General features: G+C 42.7%; 1 protein-coding gene and 1 long non-coding RNA gene across 13 annotated transcripts in view; one reads left to right on the top strand and one right to left on the bottom strand.

The window, feature by feature from the left end:
* MBNL2 (muscleblind like splicing regulator 2) overlaps positions 1-19,896 on the bottom strand; it is a 198,421-nt gene extending 178,525 nt beyond the window's left edge. For 8 of the 12 annotated variants that reach the window (XM_073664159.1, XM_073664154.1, XM_073664160.1 and 5 more), the window contains exon 1: positions 19,741-19,895. The gene's annotated coding sequence lies outside the window, so the exon portion shown is untranslated. Of the gene's footprint in view, positions 1-19,740 lie in introns of all 12 variants that reach the window. The other 4 variants (XM_073664162.1, XM_073664165.1, XM_073664169.1 and 1 more) reach the window with 1 other exon arrangement.
* LOC141251664 (uncharacterized) lies at positions 15,046-18,356 on the top strand. Its single transcript, XR_012313316.1, has 3 exons — positions 15,046-15,791; positions 15,982-16,260; positions 16,704-18,356. It is a non-coding gene; the product is annotated as an uncharacterized lncRNA (long non-coding RNA).
* Positions 19,897-20,997: the final 1,101 nt, after the last annotated feature.

Below are 20,997 nucleotides of genomic sequence, written 5' to 3'. Positions count from 1 at the left end.
TTTAAATGCTGCGATCAATATCAGGGGGTTAAAATGCCCGGGGCGGTGCAGGCACTGCTCCTGACAGTGACAGCTGGATCTTATCTTTAACTTAAGCCGAGCTCCCAGTGGCGATCGTGCGGGTACAACTTATATGCCCCGCACGCTCGCCATGACGTGCCCATACGTCAAATGATGGTAACCCCTTCCCAACTATGACATACGTTAAAGGTCATAAAGGGGTTAATTTAATGACTGAATTTGAAACAAATGGCTTTTAGAACAATTCTAGATCAGTCAGATCAATTAGTGTCTGGAAGGTGAATTATGCATTTGCACTTTAATCTGTACTGAATCCAAGGACAATACACTTTTTCTTAACCTCTTTGGGTCTCTTAATTTCCTTGAGGATATCAGACATTTGCTACTCTCATCTATTGTATCTGACTCATCTTTGTTTAGATATCCTGCAGAATGGTCTTTGGTAAAAATCAATAGATCCAGTTTGATCCTCTTCAAATGGTTGTTACAGATTTCCCCCAAAATATGGGAATCCGCATAGCTGTAGGAATATATATGTATAGTTAGTGGGGAAAATAATAGCACAATCCTAATGTTGTGGGTACAATACTTCCACAAACAACCAGCCAAAAACATCCAAATGTAAAAAATAAAAAAACTCTCTCTTCTCTTCTCCTGTCCTTTCTTCTCCTCTCCTCTTATGATCTAGGGGAGAAGTCTTTCAAAACAGATTTTAGACAGAATATTTGATCACCATTTAATGCAGCTGAACAAGTATCCTTACAGTCACCAGTTATAGAGCCCCCAGAATAAATTCACTAATTCAGCAGAAGGGCAGTTTACGAGCAGACAGAAGACAATTATGCAGTAACTTTAATGTATAGAATGACAACATCAAAGCTGCTATAAATGGATGGAAAGCAGAGAGCAATTTGCAGTGACACTTTCAGATGCTGCTAAACAGCAGCGATTATTGACTGGATCCCGCTTGTCACACCACATATAGGTTTACATTTGCACATAATCCATACATCCTAGTCTTTAGCTGTCAGTAGAGATGAATTTAGCAATTTATGCAAAACACTCGAGTGAATTGTGAAAATAATGTAGAAGTGGATGATAGACTGAAATGTAAGGAATCAAATATTTAAGAAGGCAGAAACCCTATGCAACCCTGGAAAGATTAGACACAGTTACTCCAGCCTGAAAATAACCAACATTAAAGTCTGTTCACATCACGTCTATGTATAACCTCTCTGGACCCGATATCACCTCCGTATTAACCAAAATCCCACAATGTCTGTCTGCTATTTCATCCTTCTTCTCTGCTAGATTTCTAAAACTTAACATGGACAAAACAGAATTCATCATCTTTCCGCCATCTCATTCAACCCTCCCAACTGACCTATCCATCATAGTCAATGGCTGCCCACTCTCCCCAGTCCCTCAAGCTCGCTGCCTCGGGGTAACCCTGGACTCGGAACTCTCCTTCAAACCACATATCCAAGCCCTTTCCACTTCCTGCCGACTCCAACTTAAAAATATCTCCCGGATCCGCACATTCCTAAACCATGAATCTGCAAAAACACTAGTGCACGCCCTCATCATCTCCCGCCTTGACTACTGCAACCTCCTGCTCTGTGGCCTCCCCTCTAACACTCTCGCACCCCTCCAATCTATCATAAACTCTGCTGCTCGACTAATCAACCTGTCCCCCCGCTATTCCCCGGCCTCTCCTCTCTGTCAATCTCTTCACTGGCTCCCCATTGCTCAGAGACTCCAGTTCAAAACCCTAACCATGACATACAAAGCCATTCACAACCTGTCTCCTCCATATATCTCCGACCTAGTCTCCCGTTACATACCTGCACGCAACCTCCGATCCTCACAAGATCTCCTGCTCTACTCCCCTCTTATCTCCTCCTCCCACAACCGTATACAAGATTTCTCCCGTGCTTCCGCCCTACTCTGGAACTCTCTACCCCAACGTATCAGACTCTCGCCTACCGTGGAAACCTTCAAAAGGAACCTGAAGACCCACCTCTTCCGACAAGCCTACAACCTGCAGTAACCACCGCTCCACCATACCGCTGCACGACCAGCTCTACCCTCACCTACTGTATCCTCACCCATCCCTCGTAGATTGTGAGCCCTCGCGGGCAGGGTCCTCGCTCCGCCTGTACCAGTCGCTGTCACATTGTGTTCAAGATTATTGAAATTGTTCTTGTATTATACCCCCTTTTTCACATGTAAAGCGCCATGGAATAAATGGCGCTATAATAATAAATAATAATAATAAAATAATAATAACGTATATCATTCCCATAGGCTTCTGTTAGGAGTGATCAGTATATCTTTGCTGCCTTCAATTATATTGATTCCTCCCTTACTACAGCAGACAAGGCAGGAACTGTATGTACTTTATCTACACAGAAAGTCAGTCTTATTAAGAAAATGTGTATCCATATTTAGGATATGTCCATGAGTTTATTTTACATAGACTTTGCACAGATCTACTTGAAAATACATATCAAAGAGTATTCCAAGAGTATCTGAAGCAGTTCATCATGTGGATTTTAGATCCACAGTAAAGCTCATGTAAAAAAAATCTCCTGGAGATCATACCCTTAGAGGGTTTTTCTCAACATTTTAAATGGGTAAAATTGTAAAGTGTTAACTCTATTAACCCCTTAGTGACCGGACCAATTTTTTTAAATCTGACGAGTGTCACTTTATGTACTAATAACTTGGGAAAGCTTCAACATAACCCACTGATTTTAAGACTGTTTTTTTGTGATATATTATACTTTATAACAATGGTAAATTTAAGTTGATATGTTTTGAGTTTATTTATAAAAATATCAGAAATTTGTCAAAATAAATTAAAAAAATTGCAATTTTCAAACTTTGAATGACTATCCATTTAATCCAGATAGTCATACCTCACAAAAACATTAATAAATAACATTCCCCTCAAGTCAGCTTTACATCAGAACCATTTTTAAAATGTTTTCTGTTGTTAGCATTTTAGAAGGTTTCAAAATGTAGCAGTAATTTTTCATTTTTTTCAAGGACACTTACAAAACGTATTTTTATAGGGACCTGTTCAGTTTTGAAGTGATTTTGGGGGTCCTATCTATTGGAAGCCATCCAAAAGTGGTGCCATTTTAAAAACCGCACCCCTCAACATATTCAAAACTGCTTTCAGGTACTTAATTAAGTCTTCAGTTGCTTTTCAGGAATTAATGCAAAGAGACATGAAAGGAATGAAAAAGTTTTTTACCACCTAAATTTTCAAAAATTCTGAACAGGGCGCTATATCTGTCAGACTCTAAGGTCATTATTTGGCAAACATCAGGACCACACAATCAAGATCACAGGGTGCCAATGGGGTTAAAGAGGAAGCCCCCACACTTTGTTAACCATTTAGATGCTGTAGTCACTATTGACAGCAGCATATAAAGGGTTAAACGGCCATGGCCAGTGCCAACACTGATCATGGCTGATGCAGCAACTTGTCAGCTATAGTGCAGAGCTGATAGCTGCAGGATTGTCACCTGTCGGGGGATCCTAGCCTCTTATATCACAGGTCAGTAAAAAGACATATTGATGGTCACTAAGGGGTTAAAGACGAAAAAAATTCCACAAAAACTCTTGTTATATTTCAAGGTATACTATAAGTAGCTAAAACCCTGAATAAAAATATGCACACCCATTACATAGTACAATAAATGATTGTATTTTATAATATTATGCAAAGCCAGTTAAATTATCAAACACGAAGATATGGCGAAAAATACCAAGGTACAGAAGAAGGAGGATATGTTGTGTAAAAAAAATGCTCCAATATATCAGATGTTGTCTATGATACATTCAATTGCTAAAGAAAATAAATATATACCGTATATATGGATGTACATAAATATGGTTCTAAGAATAGAGGATTGTGAATATTAACATAAATTAGCCTAAAATGACTATCATAGAATCATAGAATCATAGTGATAGCTTATAAGCTAGTAAGAATATATCGACTAGTAAGGGATGCATCAAGGGCCTATAGAGAAACTGATTAACAAGGAATAGCACCACAACCAAAGAGAACATTTTTAGATTAAATACTGACCTATAAAAAGCTCCATGACACAACTACTGTTGTCTAACCTTGCACTCTGACGCACGTTTCGGCGTTTGCTTCTTTAGAGAATGGCAAATGTAGGGGAGTCAGGAAAATGAGCGACCATCCACCTAAACTATAAAGTACTTATAAAAATCAAGCAACTTTGCAGTTTACCTCTAACTAAAAGTCCTCTTCATTCTCAGGAACAGAAGAAATTCAGAATTGTATTGTTTACTGGATGCTGCCAAGGTTATCGGTCACCGCTGAAGTCCATCAGCAGTTGCTGGTCTCTTAGATAAGGATCTTTTAAGCCCTATCATGGAGCTGTCCGAATTGCTGGACCAGCCAACTCCAGTGCCCCTGTATACATCCAATGATGGAGAGGGAAAACTGGTTGTGTTATTGGTCCAAACTGTTAATCAATCAGAGGCGGACCACCATATGACAAGTGAGAAACCAAGAGGCAGGGGAGTGCAGCCTTCCCTAACAGCAATTTTTAGAAAACCCCTTTAAAGATATGGATCTATTTGAATGATTTATGAAACATAGACACACAATTTTTTGCACATAGAGCACTATTCATAGATAGTGATATGACACTACAATACTGATGACCACAGCTTATGGAAGCATAATCAAAACCTCTGAGCAGGCAAAATGGTGTATCCATCATCTTCCTTGCTAAAACAAAAAATTTCAAAAAACAAAAAACTTTATTAGGATGAGTGAACACAGAACGGGGGAATTTATCACACTATTTTGTACAAAAATTGTGAATTTTTGTGATTTTACAACGCTCTTGCAGTTTTCAAATGTGGATGGGAAAGTCGGCATGGTTAGCTGGTTAGCTACGCAAATAGATCTAAGGCTAAAGTCATACATTTGAGTATGTAATAAACAGCACACAGATGCATTACGGATTGCAACCATGTGCTGCCTGTTCACATTAAGGATCCATTCATTGAAATCTATGTTCTTGGTTGAGGAATCAGATCAAACTCATATCTCTGCAAAAATAAGGAGATTCGATAAACACAGAACCCATACGTGAAAAATAAATATCTGAATGAGATAGAGCACCTTATTCAGACATGTCTTCATACCAGTGTTCTATCCATGTTCTAAGTGTTCTGTCCGTGTTTTAAATGTTCTGTCAGTGTTGTAAGTGTTCTGTCCGTGTTCTAAGTGTTCTATCCGTGTCCTAAATGTTCTGTCAGTGTTGTAAGTGTTCTGTCCGTGTTCTAAGTGTTCTATCCGTGTTCTAAGTGTTCTATCCGTGTCCTAAATGTTCTGTCAGTGTTGTAAGTGTTCTGTCCGTGTTCTAAGTGTTCTATCCGTGTTCTAAGTGTTCTATCCGTGTCCTAAATGTTATGTCCGTGTTCTAAGTGTTCTATCCGTGTTCTAAATGTTCTGTCAGTGTTGTAAATGTTCTGTCCATGTTCTAAGTGTTCTATCCGTGTCCTAAATGTTCTGTCAGTGTTGTAAGTGTTCTGTCAGTGTTGTAAGTGTTCTGTCCGTGTTCTAAGTGTTCTATCCGTGTTCTAAGTGTTCTATCCGTGTCCTAAATGTTATGTCCGTGTTCTAAGTGTTCTATCCGTGTTCTAAATGTTCTGTCAGTGTTGTAAATGTTCTGTCCATGTTCTAAGTGTTCTATCCGTGTCCTAAATGTTCTGTCAGTATTGTAAGTGTTCTGTCCGTGTTCTAAGTGTTCTATCCGTGTTCTAAGTGTTCTATCCGTGTCCTAAATGTTCTGTCAGTGTTGTAAGTGTTCTGTCCGTGTTCTAAGTGTTCTATCCGTGTTCTAAGTGTTCTATCCGTGTCCTAAATGTTCTGTCCGTGTTTTAAATGTTCTGTCAGTGTTGTAAATGTTCTGTCCGTGTTCTAAGTGTTCTATCCGTGTCCTAAATGTTCTGTCCGTGTTCTAAGTGTTCTGTCCGTGTTTTAAATGTTCTGTCAGTGTTGTAAATGTTCTGTCCGTGTTCTAAGTGTTCTATCCGTGTTCTAAATGTTCTGTCAGTGTTGTAAATGTTCTGTCCGTGTTCTAAGTGTTCTATCCGTGTTCTAAATGTTCTGTCAGTGTTGTAAATGTTCTGTCCGTGTTCTAAGTGTTCTATCCGTGTTCTAAATGTTCTGTCTGTGTTGTAAGTGTTCTGTCCGTGTTTTAAATGTTCTGTCTGTGTTGTAAGTGTTCTGTCAGTGTTCTAAATGTTCTATCTGTGTTGTAAGTGTTTTGTCAGTGTTGTAAGTGTTGTGTTGTATCCATGTTCTAAGTGTTGTATCCATGTTTTAAGTGTTCTACCCGTGTTGTAAGTGTTCTATCCAGGTTGTAAGTGTTCTCTTCATGTTTTTCACTTGTAGAACACGTGACCAGTATAACCTATGAAATCGTTCTTTTTGCAGACTGTGTGTCCTACCATTTTTTGCATACAAAAAAAAATCACTGACATCAGAATGAGGCCTAAGGATGAAGACACATGTTTTGCTTCATAATCCTATGGCCACTGGCCACACTGTGGGACTGTGTAGTCTCACCTTAAAGACAGATCCACAAATCAATTTGTTCCGGCAGAGAAAACATATGCAGGAAACACTTGCACCTGTTCTGTGCTTTGGATTACAAAACTTCAGTGTGTCATGTAAGGCTGGATACACACAAAGCGTTTTACAGCATTCATTTATTGAGTTATTTTTTTTTTTTTTAATCTATAAACACTGAGACTGATGTTGCTTCAATGTCTGTATTGAAGTATTAAAAATAATTTAAAAAAAGCAGCATGCTTTGGGTATGGCTTATTTTCTGGTGCTTTTCAAACAAAATAAACATGATCCCAAAAGCACTTGTAGAAAATTTAGATTTGTGAATAGCCATACTGACTTGTGTCTTGTATGGGTTCTTAAGCTGTCATATAAGAAAATGTTATGAGAATAAGCCTTTATAGCCTGATCACATTGATGAAACACTTTTTATTATATGAAGGTGACATGAACATTATGAAATCCTTCTCTGACTGCAGCTCTTATCCAACATCTATACGAAATATGCTGAGTTGTCAGAACCATAATTATCAGCCGACCGGAGGTAATTGGGGTGAGCAGAGTTCCCCACACTAAGCACTCTGGGTGACACAAAGAGAAGCAGAGCACCAAAAACAATCCAGCTGCACTCCAACCTGAGAAAATACTCCAGCTCAGCACATCCAGAACATGACAATCCAAACTCACACCAAATAAAGACTCATCGCTTACAGCCAGACTACTAAAAGCAAATGCATTGTGAAAAGTTTATATTACACCCACCTGCTTGGTGAAAGGAAGTTACAGCACAGCAACTGGATACGCCGGAGACTGAATGCCAGAAGTATTAAACGTCACATATTTGTTATAATGCCAGCAATGCTGGAAACGGAGAACTGGGAATTGGTCCCTGAGCATTCGCTTTTCTCCAGAGCTAAAAAATAACCTTATTTAGTCAATTCAGAACAATCAGAGGCCATATGAGATGGGAACAGAATAATACGATTGTATACATCTTTATACATGTAAGTCTGTATTTACCGCACATATGAAGACAGTGCAGGTAGTGATTTCATGATTCTGTTAACCCTGTATACAGTATACATTGTCTGATTTGGAAAGAATTTTTTTTCAAATTTTGGTGGAAAATAAGTATTTGGTCAATCACAAATAAGCAAGATTTCTGGCTCTCACAGACCTGTAACTTCTTCTTTAAGAGGCTCCTCTGTCCTCCACTCATTACCTGTAGTACTGGCACCTGTTTGAACTTGTTATCAGTATAAAAGACACCTGTGCCCAACCTCAAACAGTCACACTCCACACTCCACTATGGTGAAGACCAAAGAGCTGTCGAAGAACACCAGAAACAAAATTGTAGCCCTGCACCAGGATGGGAAGACTGAATCTGCAATAGGCAAGCACCTTGGTGTGAAGAAATCAACTGTGGGAGCAATAATTAGAAAATGGAAGACATACAAGACCACTGATAATCTCCCTCGATCTGGGGCTCCACACAAGATCTCACCCTGTGGGGTCAAAATGACCTCAAGAACGGTGAGTAAAAATCCCAGAACCACACGGGGGGACCTAGTGAATGATGTGAAGAGAGCTGGGACCAAAGTTACACAGGCTACCATCAGTAACACACTACGCCGCCAGGGACTCAGGTCCTGCAGTGCCAGACATGTCCCTGTGCTTAAGTGATTACATGTCCGGGCCCGTCTGAAGTTTGATAGACAGCATTTGTATGATCCAGAAGAGTATTAGGAGAATGTTATATGGTCAGATGAAACCAAAGTAGAACTGTTTGGTAGAAACATAATTCGTCGTGTTTGGAGGAGAAAGAATGCTGAGTTGCATCCAAAGAACACCATACCTACTGTGCAGCATGGGGGTGGCAACATTATGCTTTGGAGCTGTTTCTCTGCCAAGGGACCAGGACGACTGATTCATGTACATGAAAGAATGAATGGGGCCATGTATCGTGAGATTTTGAGTGCAAACATCCTTCCATCAGCAAGGGCATTCAAGATGAAACATGGGTCTTTCAGCATGACAATGATCCCAAGCACAGCGCCAAGGCAACAAAGGAGTGGCTTTGTAAAAAGCATTTCAAGGTCCTGGAGTGGCCTAGCCAGTCCCAGATCTAAACCCTATAGAAAACCTTTGGAGGGAGTTGAAAGTCTGTGTTTCCACCGACAGCCCCAAAACATCACTGCTCTAGAGGAGATCTGCATGGAGGAATGGGCCAACATACCAGCAACGGTGTGTGCCAACCTTGTGAAGACTTACAGAAAACGTTTGACCTCTGTCATTGCCAACAAAGGATATATAACAAAGTATTGAGATGAACTTTTGTAATTGACCAATTACTTATTTTCCACCAAAATTTGAAAAAAATTTCTTTCCAAATCAGACAATGTGATTTTCAGGATTTGTTTTCTCATTTTGTCTCTTATAGTTGAGGTCCACCTATGATATCAATTACAGGCCTCCCTCATCTTTTTAAGTTGGGAGAACTTGCATAATTGGTGGCTGACTAAATACTTTTTTTCCCCACTGTACATAGCTGATCGGAGGTGCACTGAAAGTGATGTATGTGCTGCCGAGCCAGGATGTTGGCATTATAACACCGCTCCATCTACCCACAACTATTGGGTCATTAAGGATATATGCCCACGATGCAGAAATGCTCCAGATTTTTTCCTGAGTGTTTCTGCATCTCCGTGGCAGAAAAAAAGGCATGCGGATTGTACATGCGTTTTTCCTGCCAGGGACAAGCGGATGTGAAGCGTTCTTCACATGCATTTCCATATGCAGGTTGACAAGCGCTTTCCGAGCAATTTTAGCATCACTTGGAAAGTGCTTGACAACTTGGTCACACTATATAAATCCATGCAAACGGCATGGATTTATATAGTGTCACCAAAAGAATGTTAAAAAATAAAAAATAAATATATACTTACCTTCTGATGGCCCCCGGAGTCTTTATTCGATGAGTCTCGGCTTGCCGGCAGCTCGCGGTACACTGAAAGAACCTGCCGACGTCAGCGGTCGCGTGACCGGTTACATGACTAATACCGCAATTTCCTCCGGGATAAATAAAGTATATCTTATCTTATCTTAAATGACGTCATGGCAGGTCCTTGAGTCCACCGCGATCTGCCGGCAAGCCAAGACAAGCACACCGGGGGCCTTCAGAAGGTAAGTATAATATTTATTTTTTATTTTATTCTTTTTTTTACAGGTTCTATGGTACCGGGTCCGGAGGAGAGTCTCCTCTTCTCCAAACCCGGGTACCATCCGCACATTGAAACGCATGGAATCCGCATGTACAGATCCAGTAATGCGGATTCCATGCGTTCCAATGCAAGTCAATGGCGGTGAAAACGCACCGCGTCTGCAAAATAATTGGTAGTGCTGCGTTTTTTTCCGCAATGATAATCCGCAGCGTAAATTTCCGCAGCATGTGCACAGCACATGCGGATTATCATTGGGGAACATGGCAGGCCTTCTACCATGCGTTTTTAAGCATTTCTGCAGCGGAATTGCCGCTGTGGAAACGCTTAAAGAACGCATCGTGGGCACACTGCCTTTCACACATTTATTGGGTTAGTATAGAAATTCTTAGAACAACTGGTTCAGCTTTCAGCCAATATGGGTTTACCATCAAACATAAGGGGAAAAAAAGGATTTTGAGGAGTTACAGCGATGATAACCTTTACACTCACCTCCTTATTCATCTATGTGAAGTGAACTTGTAATAGACAAGGTCTCTATTGTTATGTGCTGTGCAGAGGGACCTAGCACGACTGTCACCAAACCAGCAAAGGCGCAGCCACAGACGCACTTGGCACAAGCTGCTCAGCTAGGCAATCCCTTAAGGGCATGGAATACTTTTCACCCAGCTCCCAGTAAATGGAAGGGGGACTTTGGCAGAGCCCTTTCCAGGCCCACTGTCCCCGGACAGCTGGCGTCTGGTGACGCGACTGGTGCTTAGTTAAGAACCAGGTGAGAACCTCTGCAAGAACCCCAGGAAGTGAAACCAGAAGAGAAAATGAGAAAACCCATGAAAAGATAGCAAGACTAATGCTAGCACCACTCACCACCAAACACATAGGGAACTGCAATAAACAGCAAAGGACTGAGCGGCGAGCACGATTATATAGCTCGCCTTATGATAAGGTTTGGATTACCTCCTAGTCATCCCCTGACAGACACTCCCTGCTAGCCTCAACCGCAGACTGGACAACATCCCACCACTACATAGTATCAGACAAAACAGCGTCCTGTGTTCTCACACATCCCACAACACAAGAACGCGATGCTCCACAAGATGCTCCACAAGAACGCGTAGTAGCTCCGATTCCAGGATCAGGACAATGGCGGCACTTGCGACCGGAGTAGCGTAGCACCAGACCCGCTCCATTCCCAGGTGGGAACACAAAAACACAATTTGTAACATCCATAAACATTCACTTGATGCCAATAAAGCGACGTACTATACTTCTGATGTCATCTAATGCATACAAAGCAACAAGATTCTGGATACAAGCAATAATAGCGGAGCAGCATGAATAAAACAAGAGCAAAAACTGCCCATTTTTGACCTGGTGACACGTTCTCATTAAAGGATAGGTAGAAAACAGTAAACAAAGAGAAATTCAGCAAATTTACATGTTGTTTCTCTCTTGTCTCCATTCTCCAATTCTTGCTTTCTCATATTTTGTTCATTATTTGTTTGCCAAACGGACACTGACCATTGCTGTTGTCTAGGATCGGTGGCTGAACATGTGCAGCGCTTACAAGCTCTTCCCTAGTGACTGGAGCGCAGTATTAGCTCCCTACCCGGCCACTATCTCATATATCAGGCTCGGGAGCAGAGAGTTCAAGTCAGCGGAATATCGATGCTGATGATCCAAATTGTCAATCAAGCAGAAGCGTCTGCCTCCACAACAATCTGGAAGCCGAGAGGATGGGGAGCAGTGCATTCCTCAAGAGAACTGGAGGAAACAAACCTTTAAAGGGGTTATCCAGTCCAAATCGATAAGTCTGCATTATGAATCCCCCCAGTGCACGCACTGTGCGCTGCAGGGTTTCGCCGATATCTGAGCCAGGACCGGAGGGTATGTATGCGTTACAATACTCACGACCAAGGCCCGTTCAGGGGGCGCAGCCTCTCTCCATACACTTGTATTGATTAAGGCCGCGCCCTGACAGGTGACACGGCTGTCCAGTGGGCATGGCCGACTAGAGGGTGCGGCCTCGCTCCATACAAGTGTATGAAGTGAGGCTGCGCCCACTAGACGGGCTCTGGCTGGGAGTATGTACAGGTGCATCTCACTAAATTAGAATATCATCAAAAAGTTAATTTATTTTAGTTCTTCAATTCAAAAAGTGAAACTCATATATTATATAGAGTCATTACAGAGTGATCTATTTCAAGTGTTTATTTCTGTTAATGTCGATGATTATGGCTTACAACCAATGAAAACACAAAAGTCATTAACTCAGTAAATTAGAATAAATAACAAAAAACAAATGCAAAGGCTTCCTAAGTGTTTAAAAAGGTCCCTTAGTCTGTTTCAGTACGCTCCATAGTAGCCTTAGGAAGCCTTTGCACACATTTTTTGCTTAAATCTTTTTTTCTATTTTCCTCCTCTAAAACCTAGGTGTGTCTTATGGTCCAATGCGACTTATAGTCCAAATAATACGGTATCCTCCGGTCCCGGCTCAGAAACCGGCGAATCCCCACAGCACATAATGCCTGCACTGGGTGGATTCATACGTCTTCAGTCACACAGAGTGACTGCAGACTTATCGATTTGGACCTGACAACCCCTTTAAGTACAAGGTCTCAACTTGTACCATTTTATGACAATCCAAATAATTGATATTGATTACAACATCATGATATTAGGGGTAATATGGTTTATTTTTAGTCGTTCAACGTAGTCTATTATGTCTATAGTATGAGCAGAGCAGAAGATGTAGATGATTTGGTTCACTGTATGGGCTCATTAGTATGAAATGTCGTGCGCTGTCTGTATGCAAAGCGGGAGGTACAAGGACTAGTCAACGTGGTAGTTCACATGAACGTTTTTACACATGGACCAATGGTCAGCATGTAAAAAATTGCAGCATGCACTACTTTGATCCATATTCTGGATCAGATTCGCCCATTATAAGTCAATGGGAGCTCAAAAAAAGGTCACATACGGGTTACCATCCACATGAGATGCGTTTTTCACAGATACATTACAATTATAGAGACAGAAAACTGTATTTGTCCTTTATTAAGCTGTTCATGTAAAAAAATGGAAGTCGGATGGATGTACAAACCGACAAATGGATTACATATGGATATAAAAACAGACACATGGGTGGCATACGGATCCATATGGATGAAAAATTGTAATTATTTTCTGGACGTAGAATGAATTTTTTGCACATGCTCCCGTGAACCCAGACAATTGCTGCTTTTTCACTTTGTTTTGCAGGGTATGTCTGCAGTTTGTACTCTATGAATACATCAAACATATCTATAGACCCCTATTCACCGGAATGAAAATGTGTCATTTTGCCCCATCTAGAATCATAGAATCATAGAATGGTAGAGTTGGAGGGGACCTCCTGGGTCATCTGGTCCAACCCCCTGCTCAAAGCAGGATTCACTAGATCATCTCAGACAGATCTCTGTCCAGCCTCTGTTTGAAGACGTCCATTGAAGGGGAACTCACCACCTCTCTAGGTGAGTATACCATTTGTTTAGCTGTATGGAATAGCTCAATAGATCGGGTGTCACATACAGGGGCATCAGGTAAAATAAGTATACCCAAACAGGGGAGATTGTAGGAATATGTTGTAGGTATGCACTAGGAAAGCCTCCCAACCTATAAATATGACCGAAACTGCAGCATGAATTAGACAATGCCCATGACATCTTTCTTTAAATATCTATGCTAGTCATTAATGCTGGAGGAAAATTCACAAGAAGGGCCGGACATTCTTACACAGGAATGTAAACTGTGACCCTAGAAGCACCAGGGCAGAATATACAAATGGCTTCAAGACAAGTTTTCCAAAACCAGGTTCCTGGCTGTCATTTTTAGCATATAGCTGCTTTCACACCAGTACTTTTCATCCATTCTGGGTTTTTTTGTATGTAAGGCTACATTCACACGAACATGTGGAGGACGAACAGCACATGGACCAATGTGTTAGTTAATTTTTCAATGCGGACAAGAGACTGTGTGAATAAATAGCAGTATGTGCTAGTGTCTTCTGATGTTCAGATGAGACGCACCTATAAATATCAATGGGTGCTCAAAACTCAAAAAAAAAACAGACGCAGTACGGACATCCATATTAATGGATCCATTGCACTTATTAACAAAGGAAATTGTATTTGGCCTTGTATAGATTTTTTAAATATTGATGTATAGATATGGACGCCATAAGAATGTCAGAAGTGGACATAAGAATGACATACACATGACAGAATGGATGAAAAATTTTATTTTTTTTTGCTTTTTTAACGCTGATGCCTTAAACACCCTTCAAACATCTGCGTAATACCAGTATCGGAAAAAATGGTACCGGTGTCATCAGTTTTGGATCAGCGAGCCATCAGTGTGTCATCCTTGTGTCATCAGTGTGTCATCCTAGTGTCATCAGTATGTCATCCTTGTGTCATCAGTGTGACATCCGTTTGACATCCATGTGACATTAATTTTTTTCCATTATGGCTTAAGAAAAATCAGTTCCAAAGCTTCTCCTATCTTTTGCAATGTTAAAAACGTACAGCACACGGACGGCACACAAGTAACACACGGATGCCATCTGTGTGCTGTACATGTTTTACATGGAACCACAGACTTGTATTGCTCTTGTCATCTGTGTTGCTGATAAAAACGGACCTGTCTCTCTGTGGTTTGCTCGGACACACTGTCCATGCAAACACACAGACATGTGTATAGCACCATAGGTTATAGTGGGTATGTGTGCCATCCGTGAAAAAAACAGATATCACACGTACTGGAAACATGGACTTGTGAAGGGGGCTACTAACACAAAATGCCAAATTAATTATTGTATCCATTTTGCATAAGGAAAACACCCATCGTAACTAAACAGGGGTTGATGAAATTGAGAGAGGCCATAATTAGGCTATAAACAACAAAACAAACCAGAAAGAGAGCAGGAACATTGGGCTCGCTCGCACGAGCGTATATGTGACACCCCAGGGGTCTGGTTGTCACAGTGATAGAGATATTACGTCTGAGAGCAGGTGGGAGGTCCTTTGGTCAGGGATCCTGTGCATGCCACACCTCCTGCCCAGCCTTGGGAGGGGAAGAACTTCCCCTGTATAAACCCGGGGCTGAGGCAGGGTTAGTGAGTCCAGGAAGAGTAGAGACAAGAGCAGCATAGGAAGCAGCAGAGTCACAAGGAGTCAGGGGCTGGCAGCTAAAGAGCTCGCCCTGACTAAGAAGATTCTTTACCGGACCCGGAGTCCGAGGCTGTGGGGACTAACTTCTACCCAGCAGCAGAATCCGTCAGGCAGGGGATTTCAGGTCCCCTGGCCCAGAAGCCCGAAGGCCCGGTCACACGCGTGGGACCAGCACCGCCATCGTGGAGCGGAAGCCATTAGAAGGCCCCGAGTCACCGGCCATACGGGTGAGCACCACACGGTACACTCAGGGACGTGGGCTACTTACATCAGCTTCTAGCAAGGTAGCCAGAAGAGTACAGTCAGCTTGGGAGGCCTACAACTACGCCTGGCCAGGGGAGATCCCATCTGCTCAAGGACTGACCAGGCCCCGTTCGCTAGCAAGTACTCCGGGAGGGTCTATCGTTGTTACCAGTAAAGACCCTGAACGCTACCATACCGTCTCTGAGTGGTTCCTGCTACCCCCATCATCCACGTCGGCTGCCCTGAGGCCATACCCCTCCCGTTGGGGGTTATACTATCACGCTGCACCATCCTTCCACCGGCCTCAGCGGTCTGCCCTGCAGCAGCAGCCCCCTGGCTGCATTCAACGGGTGGCGTAGTCATCAACCATTTTCTACCGCTAACAGACTGCCGTCCAGTTTGACTCCCTGGGCACGGACCGGGTCACCGCCACGAGACTACAACCCTAAACAGATCCGGCTCCGGGTAAGCTCCCGCGTGCGCAACGCAGCGCGACACAGGCCCAGGGGCGCGTCATATACATTGGAAGAGTGCTATCTGATGTTTTATCAGTTAGCACACGGACCAATGTTATTCTATGGGGCAGTGCAGATCATTGTTTTTCTCTCATGCCGATTCATCAATGTTTGGTCCATGTGTCTCTTTTCATCTTTAGGCTGTGTGCCCCAATGAGTTTTTGACACTGCATATTTTTATTGCACTGAAAACACTCAATGACGAGCTGAGACCTTAACCTACGCATGCGCCGGCAACCAGCGCCATTTTCTTGAAGCCCACCACAAGGACTCCACTCCTGCCTCGCACCAACGGGACCAAGGGCCCGCAGCTTCGCCCCACTCCTGCTGTCAAATTACGTAGATGTGACCATGCTCCTGCCCCCTGTGACCCTGCTCCTGCCTCCTGTGACCCTGCCCCAACGCCGCCAACCCCCACGGTAAGCTACATTCAAACGTTTTTCCTTATTTTCCTCCTCAAAACGTAGGGTGTGTCTTATGGTCCGATGCGTCTTATAATCCGAAAATAAACTGTAAATACCAGGAAATAAAATATTAACAATAAAGCAGCTTTTTTTAAAACATGACACACCAAAAAGAGGCAAAACACCGCACCATCAAAAACAAAATAAAAACGCATGCAAAAAAACACAATGAAAAACCTAATTTACTTACAATGGATACGTGTTCCATCTGCTCACAACACGGATAGATCATGCATGTCAAAAACAAATGTCTGAATGAGGCTTTAGGCAATTTTTAAACTGAGGGGTTTTTAGGAGTATTTTCGGAGCGGATCTCAGAAAACTTTCTATTAATTTCTGTGGAAATCCACTTTGCTGTTCATATGAGGAGTTTTTTTAATGTATTTTTTTTCTTGCAGAGTTTTTGAAAAATGTTCAATGGGAAAAGAAAGTGTATGTAAAAAAAAGTGAATCATGAAGCGAATCTGGAGGGAATCAGCTCTAAACAAGACACTGTCAAATCATAAGGCTGCAAAAACTATTCAGGGAAATACTTTCAAAACCTGTTCAAAAGAAGAAATTTTCCTATAAAAACTCCCCAAAAAAGGAGCGTTTCCTGAAGCAGTTTCCACTAGCAAAGCTCAGTTCCTCAAAAACTCATGTGAACATAGCCTTAGGGCATCTTCACAAAGGTTGTAACACAACTATTCTGGGCGAAAAGTCCACTCAGAATATTACACTTCCAGTGTGTTTGATGAGATTTCATCTCGTAGAGAAGAATCAGAGTATAAAAGGAGTGTTACTGACACAAGCGTCAATTCAGGCTGGGGCTATGGTGATATGGGTCTACAAGCCGCTTGACCAAAAACATTTGTGCAACTTGCTGTTGTGCGACTATTTTAGAGCTGCAATTATGTTATAAAAAAAACATTGAAAATCGCAGCTAAGGCACTGTTCACACGTTTTACGTTCAGTGGCTTTCTTAGGGCTTACTTACAAACCCCCGCAAAACGGGATTCAGAAGTATCCACTGACCAGTCCATTGACATTAATAATATACAGTCACAGTGTGCTCTATCGTACACCATTTTCAGCTGTATATGCCTAGTTGAGGCGGGCAAGATATCCAATTTTGGACTGCCGATCATTTTGTTCTCGACGACATAAGCCACTGACAGGAGTCTGGCAGCGGCTTTCTCTTAAGCTATGTTCACACATCTTGATTTTTTCAGCGTTTTTTCACTACCCATTACTTCCCATGGGTGAAAACCGCTGAAAGAAGTGACATGCTCTATTTTCCAAAAACCCAACCAAGGGACAAAATACGCAACAACAAAAAACAAGATGTGTGAAAAAAAAACACTGAAAAACCCAACATGTGTGAACATAGCCTTAGAGAACACAGGTATGACAGCTATCTATTGTGTATGGGGCTTTAGGCATGAGCAGGCAGGGGCATAGCTGGTTTGATGAATTCACTACAGTTACAATTGGGGATATATTAGTGGTGCAAATCTTGGCATTGATCTCAATGTTTTTTTCCATTGACTGTCAAAGATGCAACAAATTTACTAAGAGGCATATATTTCTTAATTTTGAGCACTTTTCTCCAACATATGCTGGTATACACATCACGATGACTGTGCGAATGTCACTTCTTGAATGACCACAACATTCTGTGCCATAAAAGCATCACCATGTTGTCACTATATTCTATTTTTTTCCCTTATAGGTCACTGTTTCCTATTATGAGTAATATAACATTAATATCAAAAATAAAAAATAGTCTAATAAACCAGGAAAAACTAATATTCCTCTGTAACGACAACATGGAACATGTCTCAGCCCCAGGGTTGCTGGCCATAGCCACATATCATGTCTAGACCAAAGGGTTAAAAATACATTGCTGGAATATTCACGTTTTCAGACACGTAGTGACACGCACATCAACTCTAACTACCATTTTATGGAGGAAGATCAAATATGGAAGAGAATGAGTCATTGATGTCACAGCAAAGTAGAACGTGGAGATGTAACAGTATGGCCACTTTACACCCATGTGTCATAAAAGCAATGGAGGATTACAATGTTTACTTGTGCGACATTACTGCTGCCATGAACATCTGCCTGACAGCGGGAGAGGGGATCACACAAGCAAATACACATACTGTGTACCCTCAACAGTCTATATAATATACTGTATATAATATACAAGATTACATATTGGGCGATAATAGGAGTATGGTCACATTGAACCTCTATGAGTCCATAAGGGAAAAAATAACATGCAACTTTGCGACTATTATAGAAATTCCAACATGACGGGAACTTTCACAATAGTTGCGAGTATTTTTCTTCAGAAAAAGTCAAAAGCTGCATGTGATCCAAAGTTGGTGAGTACTCCTAGACTTGTACCCTAGACTGTCTGTGGGTCTCCTGATCCGAACTCAACAACTTCATATAAGCCTTTGAGGCTTGAGCCAGGAGACCTGTGGCCGATGCGGACATCTCAGGTTGCACTTCAACCCTCAGTATTGGACATGTGAAACCAGCCTTAATGGGGTTGTCTATTACTCCTTCTCAATCACCATAGTTCTCCTATGTAATATAATAATAGCAGCTGCAAACATTCTGCTTCCCTTGTATGTAAATGGTGTAAAAAATAATACATTTACTCCCAATGGAAAATTTCCATGCAGATTTTTGCACCAGAAAAAAAATTCAGCAAGAATAAAAAATGTCAGATTAACCACACACAGATTACTGCATCCATAAAACTGCATGGCCGCTGCAAAAATCCTAGTATCAGGCTCAGATTTATGATGTGGACCCTGTACAGCCTGACACAACCTAACTTTCATGGTGCGTACATACAATATTCCTATAGACCCTGGTGCAGGACTCATGCACATTACTCCACCATCCTGGGGAGAGGCCATAGAAGTGATGGGAGCCTCCCACAGCACAGCGTCTCCTGTGTGACATCTTACACATAGGTTACAGCCTCACCAGGAGAACAATGACCTGGGGTGCACACCCTGACATCTTCTGTACCCGCAGATGTGTCAGTGACTGCCCTGTCCGCAAGTCACTACAGTACATGAGCAGCACACAATATGGCCCCCTATAACAGTATGATAGATGAGCATACAGTCTGTACACCATATGCCGGAGCCTATAATAAGGAGTATAAGCTCCTGTCCTCTGCATACAAGACCCCATTATTATACCCCCTGTGACAGGATGGCCCCCTCCCCCAGCACCCAGCCAGAGGAAGCAATGACAGCCAGCAAGTCAGCAGCTGGCAGAGTACTGGGACAGGGAGAGGCTGACACATGGAAATCCCTGCTCCACACACAAGTCCAGGCCTGGCACAGCACCGCCCGCTCCTGAGCGCCACATCCCTCATAGCGAGGAGCCCCTGAGGCCTGGGCCCCAACTTATCCCGGCTCTTACCTCCTACTAGATGTCTGCAGGGTGACAGCTATGGGGGCACAGAGAGAAGCGAGGAGTGCAGCCTATGGGTGTGCTGAGAGTGAGGAAGAAGGAGGATCTGGCTGTGGTGCTGGGTGTCACTGAGCCAGCACTGGGGGAGGAGCAGGGAGGGACAGGGAAACTTGTCAACTTTCCTCCTCACTGCTGTCTGCTGGGCACAACTGCACACTGTGACATCTCCACACTCTGTGACATCTCCACACACTGTGACAACTCCACACACTGTGACATCTCCACACACTGTGACAGCTCTACACACTGTGACATCTCCACACTCTGTGACATCTCCACACACTGTGACAACTCCACACACTGTGACATCTCCACACACTGTGACAGCTCTACACACTGTGACATCTCCACACTCTGTGACATCTCCACACACTGTGACAGCTCTACACACTGTGACATCTCCACACTCTGTGACATCTCCACACACTGTGACAACTCCACACACTGTGACATCTCCACACACTGTGACAGCTCTACACACTGTGACATCTCCACACTCTGTGACATCTCCACACACTGTGACAGCTCTACACACTGTGACATCTCCACACTCTGTGACATCTCCACACACTGTGACATCTCCACACACTGTGACAACTCCACACACTGTGACATCGCCACACAGTGTGACATCTCCACACACTGTGACAACTCCACACACTGTGACATCTCCACACACTGTGACAACTGCACACTGTGACAACTCCACACACTGTGACATCTCCACACACTGTGACATCTCCATACACTGTGACAACTGCACACTGTGACAACTGCACACACTGTGACATCTCCACACACTGTGACATATCCACACACTGACAACTGCACACTGTGACATCTCCACACACTGTGACAACTGCACATTGTGACATCTCCACACACCGTGACAACTGCACACTGTGACATCTCCATACACTGTGACATCTCCACACACTGTGACAACAGCACGCTGTGACAACTCCACACACTGTGACAACTGCACACTGTGACATCTCCACACACCGTGACATCTCCATACACTGTGACATCTTCACACACTGTGACAACTCCACACTGTGACAACTCCACACACTGTAACAACTGCACACTGAGAACTGCACAGTGTGGCAACTCCACACACTGTGACAACTGTACACTGAGACATCTCCACACACTGTGACATCTCCACACACTGTGACATCTCCACACACTGTGACAACTCCA

The sequence above is a fragment of the Phyllobates terribilis genome, unplaced genomic scaffold (genome assembly GCF_046119375.1).
Source record: "Phyllobates terribilis strain yellow unplaced genomic scaffold, ASM4611937v1 Scaffold_2__4_contigs__length_985480577, whole genome shotgun sequence".
In the NCBI taxonomy this organism is placed as follows: Eukaryota; Metazoa; Chordata; class Amphibia; order Anura; family Dendrobatidae; genus Phyllobates; species Phyllobates terribilis.
The sequence above is the reverse complement of the archived record's forward strand: the minus strand, read 5'-3'. Positions and strand labels throughout refer to the sequence as shown.